A 19,373-nucleotide genomic window follows, 5' to 3' on the forward strand; every position below is an offset into this window, starting at 1 on the left:
ATCACCACCGCCGCCGTCAACCACCCATCTCCAACCACCACCACCACCGTCCACCACCAATCATCATCACTCCCATCCTCTTCCAAAACCCGTATCCCAAAACCCACCTCGGTATCGGAATTGGCAAAACCCACCCATATCCCAAACGCAAACTACTTCCACCACCACCGGATCCGGCCACCTCCAACCCATCCACCACCACTGTTTTGAATAGCCCACAAATGTATTACAAGAAGAACAAGCAGTAGGTATTAGGATTTCGATTTGTCCCAGATCTAGCGAAGAGATGAAACGTCCCAGATCTAGCGAACAAGAAGGATGGTTGTTGTTAATTAGGGTTTCGATTTGTGCGGTTAATAAGGGTTTCGTCTTCCTCGTCGGAGAAGATGACCGGAGATGGTGCCCGATTTAAGAAGAAAGGAAGTTGGTTTTTGGTGACTAAGAAGTGGTGATGTTGGTGTGGAGACAGGGAGGGAGAGGATTAGAGAGAGAGAAGAGAGAGAGAATCACTTTAATATATATTATTTATTTTTACAATAATATATTTGAACCACTTCATTGAAAAGACCAATATGCCCTCACATGCGCCTCACGTAACTACGTGAGGGTATTTAACTGAGTTTTTCTAACCCAGTTAGTGTAAATGACATAACGTGTAAGAAAAAATGTTTAAAGTACACCGCCTGCAAAGAAACTAAAAAAAGGAAACGAACCGTAGTTTGGCTTTTTTTAAAGGATAAAATTTGTAATTCTGTCTATATTTTATTTCTTAAAAAACAAACTACACCTAAGTTATGGTGGTTTCATTACTTTTACCCAGTGTTTTAAAAACCGATTCTAACCGGCCGATTGAACCGGTTAAACCAAATTTCGCACACTAAGCCGGTATTTTGAGTCCGGTATTTATGACCGATTTGCTAGATAATTGTATCGGCGGTTTTTGTCTAAAATACCGGTTTTAAGCCCGAGAATTTTTTTATATTTGCGGCCCATATTTTTTCAAAAATACTTTTAACCCACCAATTAACATTCAAACGTGTAAAATTTAGGACTATTTTTTTAAACTGATTGCTTTTGTATTATTGTTTAATATGAAATAACTTTTGGATTATTTTTTGTTATAAGAATCATTTAGTTTTGGGTTATTTTTGGATTGAAGTTACAATTATAGAAAATTATAAGGTATACTATTCAACCGGTTGAACCTCCCGATACAACCCGGTTCAACCGATTGTACCATTTTTCAGCTCAGTCCAGTACAAGTAAAATACCGGTTTTTAAAACATTGTTTTTACCACTTATCTATACTATATATAAAGCATTAGTGAGGGACTTCTTAAATTTTAAGAGGTACCAAACTCAATGCTTTATGTACAACACACAATGCATCAAAAAAAAATTAAGGTTAATTAAGTCTTTTCATTCATTTAAAATGTAATTATAACTTTGGTCCCTCAACTTCACTACTTTTTTTGTAAATTTAGATAATAGTTACACATATGCCCCCTAATTCAAAACCAACTGCCCATCGACTTTTTAACGGCCATATCTTTCGACACGTTAATATTTTTCTTAAAATAACTATATCATAAAAACGAGTATTTTATTCTCTTTAATTTGAGTATGATATTGATATAGTTTTTTAGTTTTAAAAAGTTAACATGTTACGCGATTACCGTGTAGAACAGGTGACATGTCCAGTCGGGTGAGCTTGGGTCATTTGTAAAAGTGGATTAGGGTCAGAACAAGTCGATACAAGAAAAATGGTTAATTTGGTTCGGGTTCGAGTAGATAGGGGCCAGGTTAGACCGATGTCGTGTAACATCCCAAAATTTCGAATAATAATAATATTGAATATTGACTCGTTATGATGGAAAAGTTACTCGTGTTAATAAGTAAATAGTAAAATGGTAAAAAGGAAAAGATAAGTAGGCTAATTAAATGGAATTAACCATGGACTAAAAAGGAAAGATGGGCCTTAGGTCCATGGGCTTAAGGGAGTATAAATACCCCTTTAACCCTAAATCTTTCCATTTTTATCCAACTTTTCCATCTTATTCTCTCTACACCCTAAAAACACACCCAAACTTACCATAATCGGCCGCAAGAGGAAAAGGAGGGATCCGAGACCGAAATCAAGTTGATTATAGATAGATCTTCATATACAAGATAAATACAAGATCCTAGTTCATAAACAAGCTAACCCGAGGCCTAAATACGCTTAAAGGTATGTGCTTTAACCTTAAAGTTTATGTTTTTATGAACGGTTAACCATAAAACTGAACCCTAAAGTAGAACGAGTCTAAATGCTTCCTAAAAATGCAAACTTGATGATTAAAACGGATTCAATAGGCTCATGGTTGTTATGGTTCGTTAAGGGAACCCTAGATCTAGTTAGAACGTTTTAAACCTATAAAGGTTTACGCTTTATACGTAAAACGGATTAGATCTTGTTGAAGGGATGCCGTCGAATGTAAAACAGTTAAGAAAATGGGAGATTTGGTGGTTAAAAGTGTGACCTTGGATCGTTACCCATTAATGAGCCTAGAATTGGATTTTAGGATTGAAGCAGGAGCTGAAAGCATCAGGTGTGTGTGACCTGAACCTGCCTTGGGTTCTCGGTCAACACGAAAAACCCGGTCAAAATGGGTTCTCGGTGACCAAGGGTTGTTGGCCAACCTGAGTTCTCGGCCATGTGGTTCTCGACCATGGGGTTCTCGGCCACCTTATGTAGTTCTCGGCCAAACACGAGAATACATGGTCAAACCTTATGGTTCTCGGCCAGAACATATTTTCGGCCATCAGAGTTCTCTGCCAAGAGTTCTCGGCTGACCCAATTTCTGTATGGGCCTGAAACCAGTTGGGCCCAAGTACTTAATGGGCAGTTGGATCTGATATAACTAAGCCCACAGATTGTTAAGTCCTATTCTAATTAAACAAGCCTAACTTAGGAATATGATGGCTAACTAAATTACCAACTTAATCAAGTGAAAGGTTAATTAACTAAATATATATATATATATATTTAACAGTTAGCCGAGCTCAGTTAAGGAAAGGAATTACGATAAACGGCGAACGCAACAGGATCCAGGTGAGTTTCTAGCCCCATTTCCTTGTTATGTTTTCGGGGCTGTGTGCATACTCGATGTGATAGTTAATACACTTACCTTAAATGGTAAGTGTATGCCTTGTATGATTTATGTGATAGATATATGTCATGATTATGAATGAAAGCTTGTCGGTACGCGAACGATCTTCGGATATTGCGCGTATAGACAAGGGAGGTATGTATATGAAAGATGAATGTGTATGATATATAAACATATATGTACAACATATGAATATGAATAAATGACTAGATAAAGTATATGTATGTTATGGGTATGTAGAGACAGTATGTACGAAGATGAAGAAAGAGGGATCAGACCCTAATAATATCTGAGATAGAGAAAAAAGGGATCAGACCCTAATAATATCTGAGATAGAGAAGTAAAAAGGGATCATACCGTAATAATATCTGAGATAGACAAGAAAGGGATCAGACCCTAAAATATCTGAGATAGACAAAGGAAAGAGGGATCAGACCCTAATAATATCTGAGATAGACAAGAAAGGGATCAGACCCTAATAATATCTGAGACAGACAAAGGAAAGAGGGATCAAACCCTAATAATATCTAAGATAGAATGAACAGTAATTATATAGTATGAAAGTATTATAACGTATGAACGCATGTATGAAATTATGTAATGAAAGTAAATGAGTAAATAAATTATTATGTATCTTCGGATGCGTAATTGAAGGTAAGTAAATGTATTGCATGATGTATGATTAACTAGAACTCACTCAGCGTAGCTGACTTTTAGTATGCACGCAGGTGAGTAGAATGCGACAGTTGGCGTGAGCGGGACACATGGCAGAAGATTAAAAGTCTGGCATCTGAAGACCTGCTATGTTTTATAAGTTGTGTTTTGATTTTGAAAGACAAGAAGAATGTTTTAAGACATGTTTATGATTTGATATGTAATGTTTTATGAAAGTTTTATATTGCGCGTAAGGTTTTAGTTAACTCTGATATAAAGAACCGTGTTTATGAGTAAATCCAACGTCCAATGCGAGGCACCGGTAACGGGGCCTTACAAGTTGGTATCAGAGCAAAGTTCGAGAGATTTAAGCATCCTACATGCTTAGACTCGAACAGAGAATGGGATTTAAGTAAGAAAAGAAAGAAGATGCCAGTTCAAGAATGTCATGTGTCGCTCAAGCAAGCTCAGCAAAGGTAAGATGCATGATTAAATGATGTATGTTAAATGATAAAGAAAGGATATGTGTACGATATGGATAGGATTAATTGAATGCTTTGATTGACTGACTGTTTAAAGTAGAACCAGCACAAATAGACTCATAAAGGGAAGTGTATAGGACACGGAAAGTAACGTGATCAGCTAATCACAGTTGGCCACTGTTATTACCTGTTAGCCTTACTATCCTTGTACTAAATAGTTCCTTGAGTGATGATGTTTGTGTTTTTCCTTAAGAATACGATGGCTGGAACGGGAGGAAATGTGGGAGCGGGAGGTCGCACTGGACGACGTGGCAGGCCTCGTCGTGCCCAGCAACCTTCGGTCGAGACAGCTTCCAACACAAGGGATGAAGAGAGTGCAGCTGGAGGAGGTCCGGTCAACAACGAAGGGGTTCAACTGGATCCCTCAATCCAAGCAGCTATTGTCCAAGTTGTAGCCACTGCTGTAAAGAATATTACTCCTGGAGGGTCTGCTGGAAGCCGTGAAAGAACTGCTGGAGGGGCAGGAGGTGATGGTAGGAGAGATGAGGAAGAAGAGAGGGAGGCCTCGAGTGGGGTTAATTCTGTGAAAGCTGGTGACAGGAAAAGAGGTCGAGGCGGGTGCAATTATAAGTCCTTCAAAGGATGTGACCCGCCAAAGCTCACTGGTTTGGGTGATGCAATCGCTACTCTTCAGTGGATAACCGCCATGGATAAAATTATCCGCATTAGCGAGTGCCGCCCCGACCAAGCTGTCGGTTACGCCACCCAATCATTTGGTGATGAGGCGATGTACTAGTGGGAATCGATTGAGCAGAGGAAGAGTCAAGAGGAAATCAAGGCTATGAAGTGGGAGGATCTGAAGGAACTGGTTATGAAGAAATTCTGTGCTGACGCCGAGGTTGAGAAGGCGGAGACGAAGTTCCTAAATTTGAAAGCTGGAACGATGAGGCATCGTGAGTACACCACCGAGTTTAATCGGATGTCTAGGTTGGTTCCTGTTATGGTTAACATTGAAGCTAAGAGAATTAAGTGTTATGTGAGGGGGTTGCCACAGAAAGTCCGCACGCTAGTCAGAACGAGTAAACCTGCTACCTTTGACTCTGTTGCCGAACTCACAAAGATGGTTTATGCAGACCTGGCTGCGGATGATGTTGTGGTGGAAGAAAAAAAGAAGGATAAGAAGTGGGTTGCTCCTGTTAAACGACCCGGTACTCCGTTGTGGAACTCCAAGGATAAGAAGCAGAAAGTGTGGGTGAAAAGATCGTGCAAGACGTGTGGAAAGATGCATGGGGGTGAGTGTAAGTGGGGAAAAGGATCGGATGTTTGTTATAAGTGTGGTAAGGCTCATGGTGGGGAATGCAGGCTGGGATCAAATGCCAGTTATAAGTGTGGAAAGGTGGGGCATTATGCTCCCGATTGTACTGCAAAACCCGCATGTTACGGGTGCGGTAAGCCGGGACATTTTGCTAAGGAATGCACTAATGGTGGTGCCGGAGGAAGTGGAAAGAAGGATGCCGAACCAACAAGGCCAAGGACTAGAGCATACATGCTGACTCAAGAACAAGCCAAGCAGATCCCCGATGTTGTCACAGGTACGTTTCTAGTAAACGGTATATCCGCTTCAGTATTGTTTGATTCGGGTGCGAACAAAAGTTTCGTAGCTACACCATTTAGTAAATTAGCTAAAATGAAATGTTGCCGAGTGTCTGAAACTTTTATAGTATAAACCGCTAGCGACACTTCGGTTAAAATAATGAAAATGGTTAAGGACTGTAAGATAGAGTTAGAGGGACATGAGTTCCTTGTTACTTTGTATGTTATGACCTTAGGAGGGTTCGATGTAGTTTTGGGAATGGATTGGTTATCTGAGTATGAAGCTCAGACAATATGTAAGAGTAGGATAATAAGGTTAAAGTCCTTGGATGGTACTGCGGTGACGGTTTATGGTGATAAGGAAAGTTCTGGGCTTAACGTCATTTCGATGATAAAAGCCGAGGGTTTGTTAAGGAGAGGGTGCGGTGCCTACCTGGCATATGTTGTCAACGCTACGGCTGAGACAAAAGAAATGAAAGATGTTCCTATAGTGCGCGATTACCCAGAAGTATTCCCTGAGGATCTTCCGGGGTTGCCACCGGAGCGAGAGATAGAATTCCAAATAGATTTAGTACCAGGAGCCCAACCCTTCGCGAGAGCGCCTTACCGACTAGCACCGTCCGAGATGAAAGAACTAATGTCCCAACTGCAAGAACTCCTCGACAAAGGTTTTATTATACCAAGTGTTTCCCCGTGGGGCGCACCGGTGTTGTTCGTGAAGAAGAAGGATGGAAGTATGAGAATGTGTATAGACTATCGCGAGTTGAACAAGCTTACGGTAAAGAATAGATATCCTTTACCAAGGATTGATGATCTGTTTGACCAACTGCAAGGTTCAAGTTGGTTCTCCTGAATAGATCTCAGGTCAGGCTATCACCAGTTGAAAGTGAAAGAGGAAGACATCCCTAAAACAGCGTTTCGGAAACGGTATGGACACTACGAGTTCCTCGTGATGTCATTCGGTCTAACGAATGCTCCCGCAGCATTTATGGACATGATGAATAGGGTGTGTCGGCCGATGTTGGATAAGTCAGTTATCGTCTTCATCGATGATATATTGATTTGTTCTAAGAGCGAGTCTGATCATGCCGAGCATCTGAGAGAGGTATTGGAGACTCTGAAGAAAGAGAAGTTGTATGCTAAGTTTTCGAAATGCGCGTTCTGGTTACGAGAAGTGGAATTCTTAGGTTACGTGATTAATCCTGAAGGGATCACCGTGGACCCAGCTAAGATTGAAGCGATAACTAATTGGAAGACTCCACAGAATCCGACTGATATACGAATCTTCTTAGGGTTAGCTGGCTACTATAGGAGATTCATCGAATGTTTCTCCAAGATAGCCGCACCGTTGACCGGTATGACCCGAAAGTCGATAGTATTCAGTTGGGGTAAGTTTCAAGAAGAAGCTTTTCAGGAATTAAAGAAAAGACTCACGCAAGCTCCAATCCTTGCTTTACCCGATGGTGATGAGGACCTGGTTGTTTGCACTGATGCTTCGCATCGTGGGTTAGGTTGCGTGTTGATGCAACGAGGAAAGGTGATAGCTTACGCGTCTAGACAATTGAAAGTCCATGAGAATACTTATCCGACGCATGATTTGGAGCTAGGAACAATAGTGCATGCTCTCAAGATATGGATACACTATCTGTATGGTACTAAGTGTACCATTTACACGGATCATAAGAGTTTAAAGTACTTCTTAGAGCAGAAGGAATTGAACATGAGGCAGAGAAGATGGTTAGAATTGATAAAGGATTACGACTGCGATATTAAGTACTACCCTGGTAAATCTAACGTGGTCGCTGACGCGTTAAGCCGTAAGAATGAGGAAGTCATTGCAACAGTGAAGTCATACCAATTGATTATGAACTCGAGCCTTTTCGAAGAAATCATCAAAGTGCAGTCAGAAGTGTTGGTAGATGAAGGGTTAGTCAAGAAAGAAAGGATTTATGGTCAGCAAGATGAGTTGATGGAAAACACTCATGGCGTTAAGACTAGATTTGACCAAATGTGGATTCCACGCCATGGAGATCTTAGAGGTCGGATCTTAGATGAAGCTCACAAGTCAAGATACTCAATTCATCCAGGAGCTACAAAGATGTACCAAGACTTGAAATGAGACTACTGGTGGCCAGGAATGAAAAACAACGTAGTGGATTATGTTAGTAAGTGCTTAACTTGTTTACAAGTCAAAGTCGAACATCAGAAACCTTATGGGAAGATGCAACCGCTTGAGATACCCGAATGGAAATGGGAAAACATCACCATGGATTTCATAACTAAGCTACCTCGTACAGCTAAGCATCATTATACTATCTGGGTGATTGTGGACCGTTTGACCAAGAGTGCTCACTTTCTACCTATACGAGAGGCTATCTCGTCAGAAACGTTAGCAAACTTGTTCATAAAAGAGGTTGTAACTAAGCATGGAGTACCATTATCGATCGTGTCTGATAGAGATACATGGTTTACTTCTAGGTTCTGGAAGAAGTTCCATGAAGCTATGGGAACGAGATTAAACATCAGTACGGCGTATCATCCTCAAACAGATGGGCAGTCTGAAAGGACGATCCAACCCCTTGAGGAAATGCTACGTGCTTGTGGTTTAGACTTTGGTGGAAGTTGGGATGATCACCTGCATCTGGCAGAGTTCTCCAATAACAACAGTTACCATTCAAGTATTGGTATGCCACCATTTGAGATGCTTTATGGAAGACGATGTAGGACTCCCATGTGTTGGGGAGAGATTGGCCAGAAAGAAATGGGAAGTCTAGAAGTGGTTCAAAGGATATCTTCAAAGTTTGATCAGATTAAGGCAAGAATGAAAGCTGCTCAAGACAGACAAAAGTCGTATGCTGGCAAGCGGCGACGACCGATTAAGTTTAACGTTAGCGACAATGTGATGCTCAAGGTCTCGCCTTGGAAAGGAATTATTCGTTTTAGGAAGAGAGGGAATTTGAGCCCGAGATACATTGGACCATTCAAAATTTTAGATCAATTGGGTAAAGTAGCTTATAAGCTGGATTTTCCTGAAGAGTTAGAAGGAATTCACTCAACCTTCCATGTTTCTCACCTGAGGAAATGTCTGGCTGATGACACGTCGCACGTGCCATTGATGGACATTGAGGTTTATGAACAGTTGAACTATATTGAACAACCGATCGAGATAGTGGACCGCAAGGAGAAGCAACTTCGTCATAAGGTTATACCCTTAGTAAAGGTGATATGGAAGCACCGTAAGGGATCAGATGCCACTTGGGAAGTTGAGGATGAGATGCGCAAGTTTTACCCAAATCTGTTTATGTAATAGTTAGGTTTCAGGGACGAAACCTCTTTAAGGAGGGAAGACTTGTAACATCCCAAAATTTCGAATAATAATAATATTGAATACTGACTCGTTATGATGGAAAAGTTACTCGTGTTAATAAGTAAATATTAAATGGTAAAAGGGAAAAGATAAGTAGACTAATTAAATGGAATTAACCATGGACTAAAAAGGAAAGATGGGCCTTAGGTCCATGGGCTTAAGGGAGTATAAATACCCCTTAAACCCTAAATCTTTCCATTTTCATCCAACTTATCCATCTTATTCTCTCTACACCCTAAAAACACACCCAAACTTACCATAATCGACCGCAAGAGAAAAAGGAGGGATCCGAGACCGAAATCAAGTTGATTATAGATAGATCTTCATATACAAGATAAATACAAGATCCTAGTTCATAAACAAGCTAACCCGAGGCCTAAATACGCTTAAAGGTATGTGCTTTAACCTTAAAGTTTATATTTTTATGAACGGTTAGCCATAAAACTAAACCCTAGAGTAGAACGAGTCTAAATGCTTCCTAAAAATGCAAACTTGATGATTAAAATGGATTCAATAGGCTCATGGTTGTTATGGTTCGTTAAGGGAACCCTAGATCTAGTTAGAACGTTTAAAACCTATAAAGGTTTACGCTTTATACGTAAAACGGATTAGATCTTGTTGAAGGGATGCCGTCGGATGTAAAACAGTTAAGAAAATGGGAGATTTGGTGGTTAAAAGTGTGACCTTGGATCGTTACCCATTAATGAGCCTAGAATTGGATTTTAGGATTGAAGCAGGAGCTGAAAGCATCAGGTGTGGGTGACCTGAACCTGCCTTGGGTTCTCGGTCAACACGAAAAACCCGGTCAAAATGGGTTCTCGGTGACCAAGGGTTGTCGGCCAACCAGAGTTCTCGGCCATGTGGTTCTCGGCCATGGGGTTCTCGGCCACCTTATGTAGTTCTCGGCCAAACATGAGAATACATGGTCAAACCTTATGGTTCTCGGCCAGAACATATTTTCGGCCATCAGAGTTCTCTGCCAAGAGTTCTCGGCTGACCCAATTTCTGTATGGGCCTGAAACCAGTTGGGCCCAAGTACTTAATGGGCAGTTGGATCTGATATAACTAAGCCCACAGATTGTTAAGTCCTATTCTAATTAAACAAGCCTAACTTAGGAATATGATGGCTAACTAAATTACCAACTTAATCAAGTGAAAGGTTAATTAACTAAATATATATATATATATATATATATATATATATATATATATATATATATATATTATAACAGTTAGCCGAGCTCAGTTAAGGAAAGGAATTACGATAAACGGCGAACGCAACAGGATCCAGGTGAGTTTCTAGCCCCATTTCCTTGTTATGTTTTCGGGGCTGTGTGCATACTCGATGTGATAGTTAATACACTTACCTTAAATGGTAAGTGTATACCTTGTATAATTTATGTGATAGATATATGTCATGATTATGAATGAATGCTTGTCGGTACGCGAACGATCTTCGGATATTGCGCGTATAGACAAGGGAGGTATGTATATGAAAGATGAATGTGTATGATATATAAACATATATGTACAACATATGAATATGAATAAATGACTAGATAAAGTATATGTATGTTATGGGTATGTAGAGACAGTATGTACGAAGATGAAGAAAGAGGGATCAGACCCTAATAATATCTGAGATAGAGAAAAAAGGGATCAGACCCTAATAATATCTGAGATAGATAAGTAAAAAGGGATCAGACCCTAATAATATCTGAGATAGACAAGAAAGGGATCAGACCCTAAAATATCTGAGATAGACAAAGGAAAGAGGGATCAGACCCTAATAATATCTGAGATAGACAAGAAAGCGATCAGACCCTAATAATATCTGAGACAGACAAAGGAAAGAGGGATCAAACCCTAATAATATCTAAGATAGAATGAACAGTAATTATATAGTATGAAAGTATTATAAAGTATGAACGCATGTATGAAATTATGTAATGAAAGTAAATGAGTAAAGAAATTATTATGTATATTCGGATGCGTAATTGAAGGTAAGTAAATGTATTGCATGATGTATGATTAACTAGAACTCACTCAGCGTAGCTGACTTTTAGTATGCACGCAGGTGAGTAGAATGCGACAGTTGGCGTGAGCGGGACACATGGCAGAAGATTAAAAGTCTGGCATCTGAAGACCTGCTATGTTTTATAAGTTGTGTTTTGATTTTGAAAGACAAGAAGAATGTTTTAAGACATGTTTATGATTTGATATGTAATGTTTTATGAAAGTTTTATATTCCGCGTAAGATTTTAATTAACTCTGATATAAAGAACTGTGTTTATGAGTAAATCCAACGTCCAATGTGAGGCACCGGTAACGGGGCCTTACATGTCGAGTCGGAACGGGTTTAGGGCAAAAAACGGGTTGGTTTACAAAAGTAATATATTTGAAATTACTGTATATTTCGGGTTTGCTTTTTTGATTTTCGTCACCGGTTACGCAGTTGTCGTTGTTTACATGTACCGGGGCCGATAAACGCGTGTTTAGCACCACGTAACGCACATAACCAAATCTTGGTAAGCGCTCAACATAGCGCCCTGCACCAGTAATTGTTATGAATTACACCTGTGGTGTTGGTTAAGCATGTTTTAATGCCAGTAACGTGAATTCTGGGCCGGTTACGCGTGTTCAATCTTCGATTGCACGCAACTTGCTTTGCACGAGTTACGTGTCAAATTTCGGGTTACGTGCACACTGTCATCAGATGACGTATGTATTGACACATACTATACGTTCTATGTCGAGTTGCGTGCACACACCGCTGCATTGCGTGGACACTCAGCTAGTTTATTTAAAATATATAGAGTTATAGACATGATCTGAATAATGAATGTATTAACAGTGACCAAAAACAACGAACGAAACTTCATGAAAAGCTTGGAAACAGTGAAAACAACAAAGATGTCAACTATCGAGGGGAAAAATATGTATTATTAGACTAAGGGGTATGAGTTACTTCCCATCACTAGTGCTGTTGAGGTGGCACCAATCGTGTCACGGGAACACCATGCCACCTACACCCAGACAACTAGTGACATGGTCCCATTAACCATCGTCATGCGCCTCACTCCCCAAAATCTCCAATCATCTCTCTCTCTCTATTTTCTGTTTTTAACTAATGTAAGTAAATGGAATGGTGGAGAATGAATTATGATATAGGTTGAGTGTGAGTGTGAGTGATGGAGTTAAAGAGCAGAGAAAAAGCTAAGGTGACGCTTATATGACGGGTGGTAAAAGTTATGAAAAGTGAGCGAGTGACCAACAACGCACAATCTTAGACGGACTCTTAGTTTTAAAAAAAATATATACAAAATACAAAATAATAGCTGATGTTTAGGGCCCAGAAACTCACGAGATATTTGTTTTGAACTTTTGAGGCCCATACGAATTGTTTGGCACGTGAAATTTGAACTTTGGAGTATATTTCTGTCCTTTTTAAAGAAATGTGTACGTTTTTTTTTAATTCTCAAAATAGTCTATTTGAGAAGAAAGATTCTTAAAATGGCTTTATTTGTTGGTAGATTTTATAAATGTCCATCCAAAACTGTCGGCGGAGACAAGTTTTGAACCAAATTCATCTTCGCCGATGAGTTTTGAACCAAGTCCGTCTTCAGACAACTTTCGAACCAAATCCATCGGCTCCAACAACTTTTGAAAAAAATCCATCGTTTTTTAAATCCATGTTGAACTAATAAAACATAAAGCAAAATAACCTATTGCAATTATGACATTTTCTCCATTTTATTTTATTTTATTTCACTGCGTGACTTAAATTCCAAATATCTTTGTAATAGATTTTTGGTTTCTTGAAAGATAGCATGAAAAGTTGAAACAAGGACAATGTTAGAAATGTAAGCAGTGAAGAGTTGCTTTTTTATTTCCCGCAGAACGGTCAAAACATGAAGTAACATAAGTTTTGAGCCGGTTTTTAACGTTACCTACAAAAAACATATAAATTAAGTATAAACTTCTAATTTGTACACCATTATGTTTTAAAATTAGCAACCAAATGATTTTTAGTTTTCGTTTCATGAAAAGCGATTGTCCAACCGACATTGCCTGTGACAAAATAGAACCTAAGGGCTTGAAGCGTCGACATAGATTTTTTTTTTCTTTTTATAAGAGGACACAATTATATTCTTAAAATTAAAAATATATATACTTCATTAAATATCAGCGGTAGGCATGTGAATATGTGGGCGAGCTTTTAACCTCCCTAAGTCCCTTGGTGGCCATCCATTCTTAAGAGGCCTGTGATTCTATGTGGGCTTCTGCAGTTCTGCTGCTTATCTAGGCCCATGATGTAATGAGCTTTAGACTTGGTGAAGGCGTTTTATAATATTAAGTTTTTAGAGATCTAATTAGAATAAACCGTATAATATTTTATTTTTTTAAAAAAACTTGTAAAACATGTAATTTTTAAACCCGGATGTGCGTTAATAACTGTTTATATACTTTTACATGAAAGGTGATAGGTATAATACGAAGGGCAAGATAATTTAAAAAATGAGTTAGGATGTAATAACACGTCTCAAAGATTATCCTTCCTTTTAATGGACGGATGCCTTAGTGTGTTTTGTGAATCGTATCAAGCCAACACACAAACGTCGAACCAAAATGAATTTTTTAATGTTTTTCATGAACATGTGAAGTTAAAAGATATGACTTTTGAGTAATTGTACGTGTTTTATCATGAAATCGTTGATGAACATGTCATTCGATGATAACAAAATCAAAAGGTCACATTTAATAATATGTTCCTCACGACTATAAAAATGGTATTTTGGTCATAGGCAAACGTAATAGGTAATGGTCGTGTTTGAATAGTTGATATTTGATAATCGTTCAAAGTTTAAAAATATTATATTTTAAAAGTGTTTGACCTAATAATACTTTTTTAGATTTTTTGTAAAAATTGTACATATTATATAAGTTGATGTCATGATCAAATGTACAAATGTGACTCATAACCACTATAACCTTTTCAATCAATGAACCGTCCTATTCTTTAAATATTCGTACAGAAATCAATAATATTTTGAACTTATGAACCGTCCAATTGTTAAATATTCAAATAAACAAGACAGAATTACAAATTTTGTCCTTTAAAAAAAGCCAAATTACGGTTCGTGTCCTTTTCTAAGTTTCCTTGCAGGCGGTGTACTTTAAACTTTTTTTTTCTACATGTTATGTCCTTTACGCTAACTGGGTTAGAAAAACTCAGTTAAATGCCCTCACGTGAGGCGCATGTGAGGGCATTTTTGTCTTTTCGTCTCTACCTGCAACTTCTTCTTCTTCTTCCTCTTCTTCTTCTTCATCTTAAACCACGACCGCCGCATCTCCCACCATCGGCTTTACACAACCTGATTTAGGGTTTTGTTGTGGTGCAAGGTTGGTTGTGTAAACCCGATCAATACCCATTTCAAGAAAACCCTAATTTCATCAACCAATTGGGCGTTTTCACACCCGACAAAATTAACCCAAACCCCATTACAGAAACACCTAAACCCACTCATTACACAACCCCATTTGCTCACTAAGCTTCTTTATTCCATTAGACACCAACCCAGAATCACAATTAGGGTTTTTTATTGGGTTAGTAAACAACACGGTGTTCGGGTGTCGAATTGCTCGGTTATCGCGGTTCTCGAGATCCTCGCGGAAGCCGGTTTGATGAATCGAGCGTACCCGGTTATGGAACGGGTGGTTTGTCTGGATTTTGATCGGGTTTTGGATGATTTGTTTGATAAAAAGATGATTTGTTTGATAAAAAGATGAATCCAAATGTTGCAGATAAGATGAATCCAAATGTTGCATCGGGTTTTGGATGATTTGTTTGATAAAAAGATGAATCCAAATGAATCCAAAAATGAAGAAGAAGAAGAGGAAGAAGAAGAAGAAGTTGCAGGTAGAGACGAAAAGACAAAAATGCCCTCACATGCGCCTCACGTGAGGGCATTTAACTGAGTTTTTCTAACCCAGTTAGCGTAAAGGACATAACATGTAGAAAAAAAAAGTTTAAAGTACACCGCCTGCAAGGAAACTTAGAAAAGGACACGAACCGTAATTTGGCTTTTTTTAAAGGACAAAATTTGTAATTCTGTCAATAAACAATTATGATTAACTTCAATAAATTATGTTTTCTTAGAAACCAAAACCTTGGTCTTCAGTATGATTTTTAATTGATTGTTTTAATTTTTTTTAGCTTAAACTTAAATAAAATAAGTATGTGATAGCGAAAAGAAGAAGAAAAAAAACGAATGATTCATGTGTTTTGTTCAGGATCAGGCAAAACAACTCATTTTATTAAGCATATCAATCAAAACACAACATGTTTAATTAATATGTTAACTTGAACATGACTGCTTAATAAGTGGGTTAATCTGTTAATTCGTTATGGTTTGTTAAAATGTTTATATTAAGATTTCAGATGAAAGTGCTACTACTTAAGTTTTTTTTTATTATTTTTTTTTGTAATATTAACTTTTAAGAGTGAAATATTACATTTTGAGTTATTTCATTAAATGATCAATTCTTAACATATTTATTTTTTAAGTTAACACCCCCAATCATTTGATTTGCTTCTTCTAATATAAAACTAAATATATAAACCCATGTTTGAATTGAGAATGCGAAATAAATAAAACAGTTAATTAGACCATATACAATTAGAAAAAGTTTTATATGTGTTTGAGTAGTTGATTGTCTAAACTGTTACGAAGTCGCCAATTATTATTCATATTCACAAACAAACACTAAACAGGTCGATACAAAATACGACATGATTTTAAAAGGGTTCGACACGATACAAATTAGTATAATTAAACCCGCCAACCATTAAATCCATCAACCGTCAATCCGTCAACCCACCACAATTATAACAAGTTTCATTTGTCAGCGGGTTGTTTATACCTTACCCTTTACAAGTTCAGTATTCAGGTTGGGCTAATTAGATTCACAACTTTGGTGAATTAAAGGTATTTCGAGACTAGCTAATAAGTGTGTTACTGCCTGAGTTCATGTCAAATTCATGTTTAGATACAAAATAGATTGACTTTGTATCTAATAAGGAATTTAAGCCTGGCTAGAGTTAGTTATGAACGTATGTAATCAAGTTTTTGAGTAAGTTTTATTGATTAGTAATATTTAGGTGGTTATCCAATTTACCTAATTTCACTCTTAATTAACAGATTCATTATGTAAATTTTAACATATGCGTTTAATTTAAAGTGAAGAATTAAATTTGATGCTACGTTTCACCTAAAATAGAGAATCCACACCGTTCATTACAATGTTCCTTATCTCAAGCTCACCCACTACTTTTTTTTTTTTTTATATATATATAATAATTACTTGATTACCTCTAAGATAGATATTGGTCCGTTAGTAGGTCAAAGATGATGAAATTTCTTTTCATTACCTCACATTTTTTTTCAAAATGGAGCAACGACATTATTATACTACGTATTTATTACAACGTTTTTTTTTTTAATTTAATACTGTAATGATCTTTAAAATATATTTTTTTGAAGTAAAAGTTTGCTAGCTACGTTTGATTATTTGACTAGTAGCTAAAATAATAACAAATTAATGTCACTCGATGTAAAATATATAAATCATATTAATAAGACTATAAGTGGATTAAAATACCAGGTACTAAGCAAAAATATTGTTAATAACAAAACACAATGTAAAAACCAAACTGCTTACAGAGGTGTATTAATCATTTTCATTAGTCATGCACACTTTGTTGCAACCATACAGTGAAATTTTAAAATACTTTATAAACACTTAAATATAAGATGTTTCTTTTGTTATATTAATAATCATAAATTGTGAATATACGTATGTAAATCACACAGAGCTTGCCAGGTTGGTATACAACTGTATACCATTTAAAAGAGTTTAGAAACTACTCTTGTGGGTTTACCCTTCTAAAATCTAAATCATTATCATGGTATTTAATAACTATAAATGATTATAAATATAAATGCATTATTTTTTAAATGGGATTTGCTAGGCATTAATATACTTTCTTTGTTGGTCGTTAAAAAAAAAAAATAAGGTATCAATCAAGTGTTTAAAGTCGCAATTGAAAGCTCATTACCACACAATTATTTTTTTGACAATATAGAGACAAGTAGTATGGTGTGTCACCGTTCGATTAGTAATATTATGTGCAACTTCAAGAGGTGATTACTGCCTAACTAGTCAAATAAATGAGTGAGAAATTTAAAAGGGTTATCATTATTCGATTAGTGAGGTGATGCATAGATCAGGACATCAACAGATACCCTTCCAAGATGCCACTCTGTCGGCCATGCGGGTACCCTAATTGGGTAGCGGGCACAACTATTGTTCGCCGTTGAGAGAGAGAGAGAGAGATGTGTTTGTGTGTCGAGAGAGTGAGAGAGTTGCATTTGGCCATCAAGTAGGGTTGTAAACGAACTGAACATTTAACGAACAATTCGTGAACCGTTTGGCGGGGAAGTTCATTTACGTTCATTCATTCAATAAATGAACAAACACGAACAAGAAATTTTGTTCATATAGTTAAATGAACGAACATGAACAAAGGTTGTGTTTGCGAACGTTCGGTAACGTGTTCATTTATGTTCGTTAGTTAAATGCTTATTTTATAGTTTTATAAAATTATATTTGTAATAACCAACCTAGCCTTTAAATTTTATAATTTTATTGTTTATGTTAATTTCATTTTGTTAATGGTTTGTTATATGAAGTATTGTTTTAACTAACAACAAACCACCAATTCGAGGATTATTATTATTATTGTTATTATTATATACGGGGCTTAATTTTATATTCAATTAAGGTTATCAGTCTAATGTTTTGGAAAACTAATGTGTTTTTTCCCTTAAATAGTACATGTTAATTTGCATCCGTTAACCGTTTGTGAACAAGTTCAATTCCTTAACGAACGAACACGAACAAGATTTTCCATCTGGTTAGCGTTCATACCGTTCGTGAACAAGTTTAATGTTAAATGAAAGGACATGAACACCATTTCGTTCAATTTGTTTACAACACTAGGCACAAGTACACTGTTGTTGGTGGCAGGAGTTCTGGCAGATTGTTTCGAATTTCTTATGTGGCACTCGGGTTCACAAATTACGTCACATACCCTTTAGAGAGATTTTATGGTAACCATTAATAAGAGTAGCTATAAGTGACTAACTGATCACTACCTTCTTAATGCTACATTGTAATGGTGATCTCTATCGACTTGTAAAGATGATTTCTTAGTGAAGACAAACTCTTAGTTGTATACAGAGAGTATTATGGATTTCTTATCATCCACCAAAACCACTATAAAATCTTGCATAAAAAATTTTGTCATCCTCTAATTAGTGTTGTAGAGCTGGTTAGGTTGGGTGGTGGATATGGACTAGCGATTAATCGGATTGGAATTTATATGTAGTTTTTCAAATAAACACACACATACACAAACAAAAACACAAACACACCAAATCTTATGTATAATTTTTCTTAGTTTTAATCGATTTTGATCAAATAGCGACTAGTCATTAAGCATCAAGTAATTATTCGGTGCCTAAACGCTCTTCTTCGTAACCATGCTTATAATGTACATACAAATCTCATCATATTTCGAAGAACCAAATTACCTATTCACCTCCTCTACTTCTGAACAATGGGCATTATATTAAATACTCGAACATATTTCAGACTCATTTTCTGAAAATTCATTAATCAAAATTTTAAGTTAGATCCACATAATTTCATAATATCCTAAGGTTCTGATTAAACTTATAGAGAATTTCTGATTGTGTTTATGTGGTTTCAGGGCAGACGCACTTTGAGCCCCTTAAATGTAAAATGATCCAGTTGAGTCCATGTGGTTTATTGGCGCGCCAGTGTGAGTGCCTTCAATGCAATTGACCTTTTTATTATTTTCTTTGCGTTTCATTCCGATGCGAACTCGTGTCATCCCCAATCATCTTGACACTTCATAAAATGCACATACATGATTCTAAAAACGTATCTTTAATGTCCCATGATCTAAAAATCAAAAACATGCAGTATGAACTATGAAGTACCACAAATCTAGCTAAAAACTTAATAAAAACAGTAAAATAA

This window comes from Bidens hawaiensis, unplaced genomic scaffold (genome assembly GCF_021521415.1).
Source record: "Bidens hawaiensis isolate Kalapana, Puna unplaced genomic scaffold, B.hawaiensis_p1.1 tig00017886_1, whole genome shotgun sequence".
Lineage (NCBI taxonomy): Eukaryota > Viridiplantae > Streptophyta > Magnoliopsida > Asterales > Asteraceae > Bidens > Bidens hawaiensis.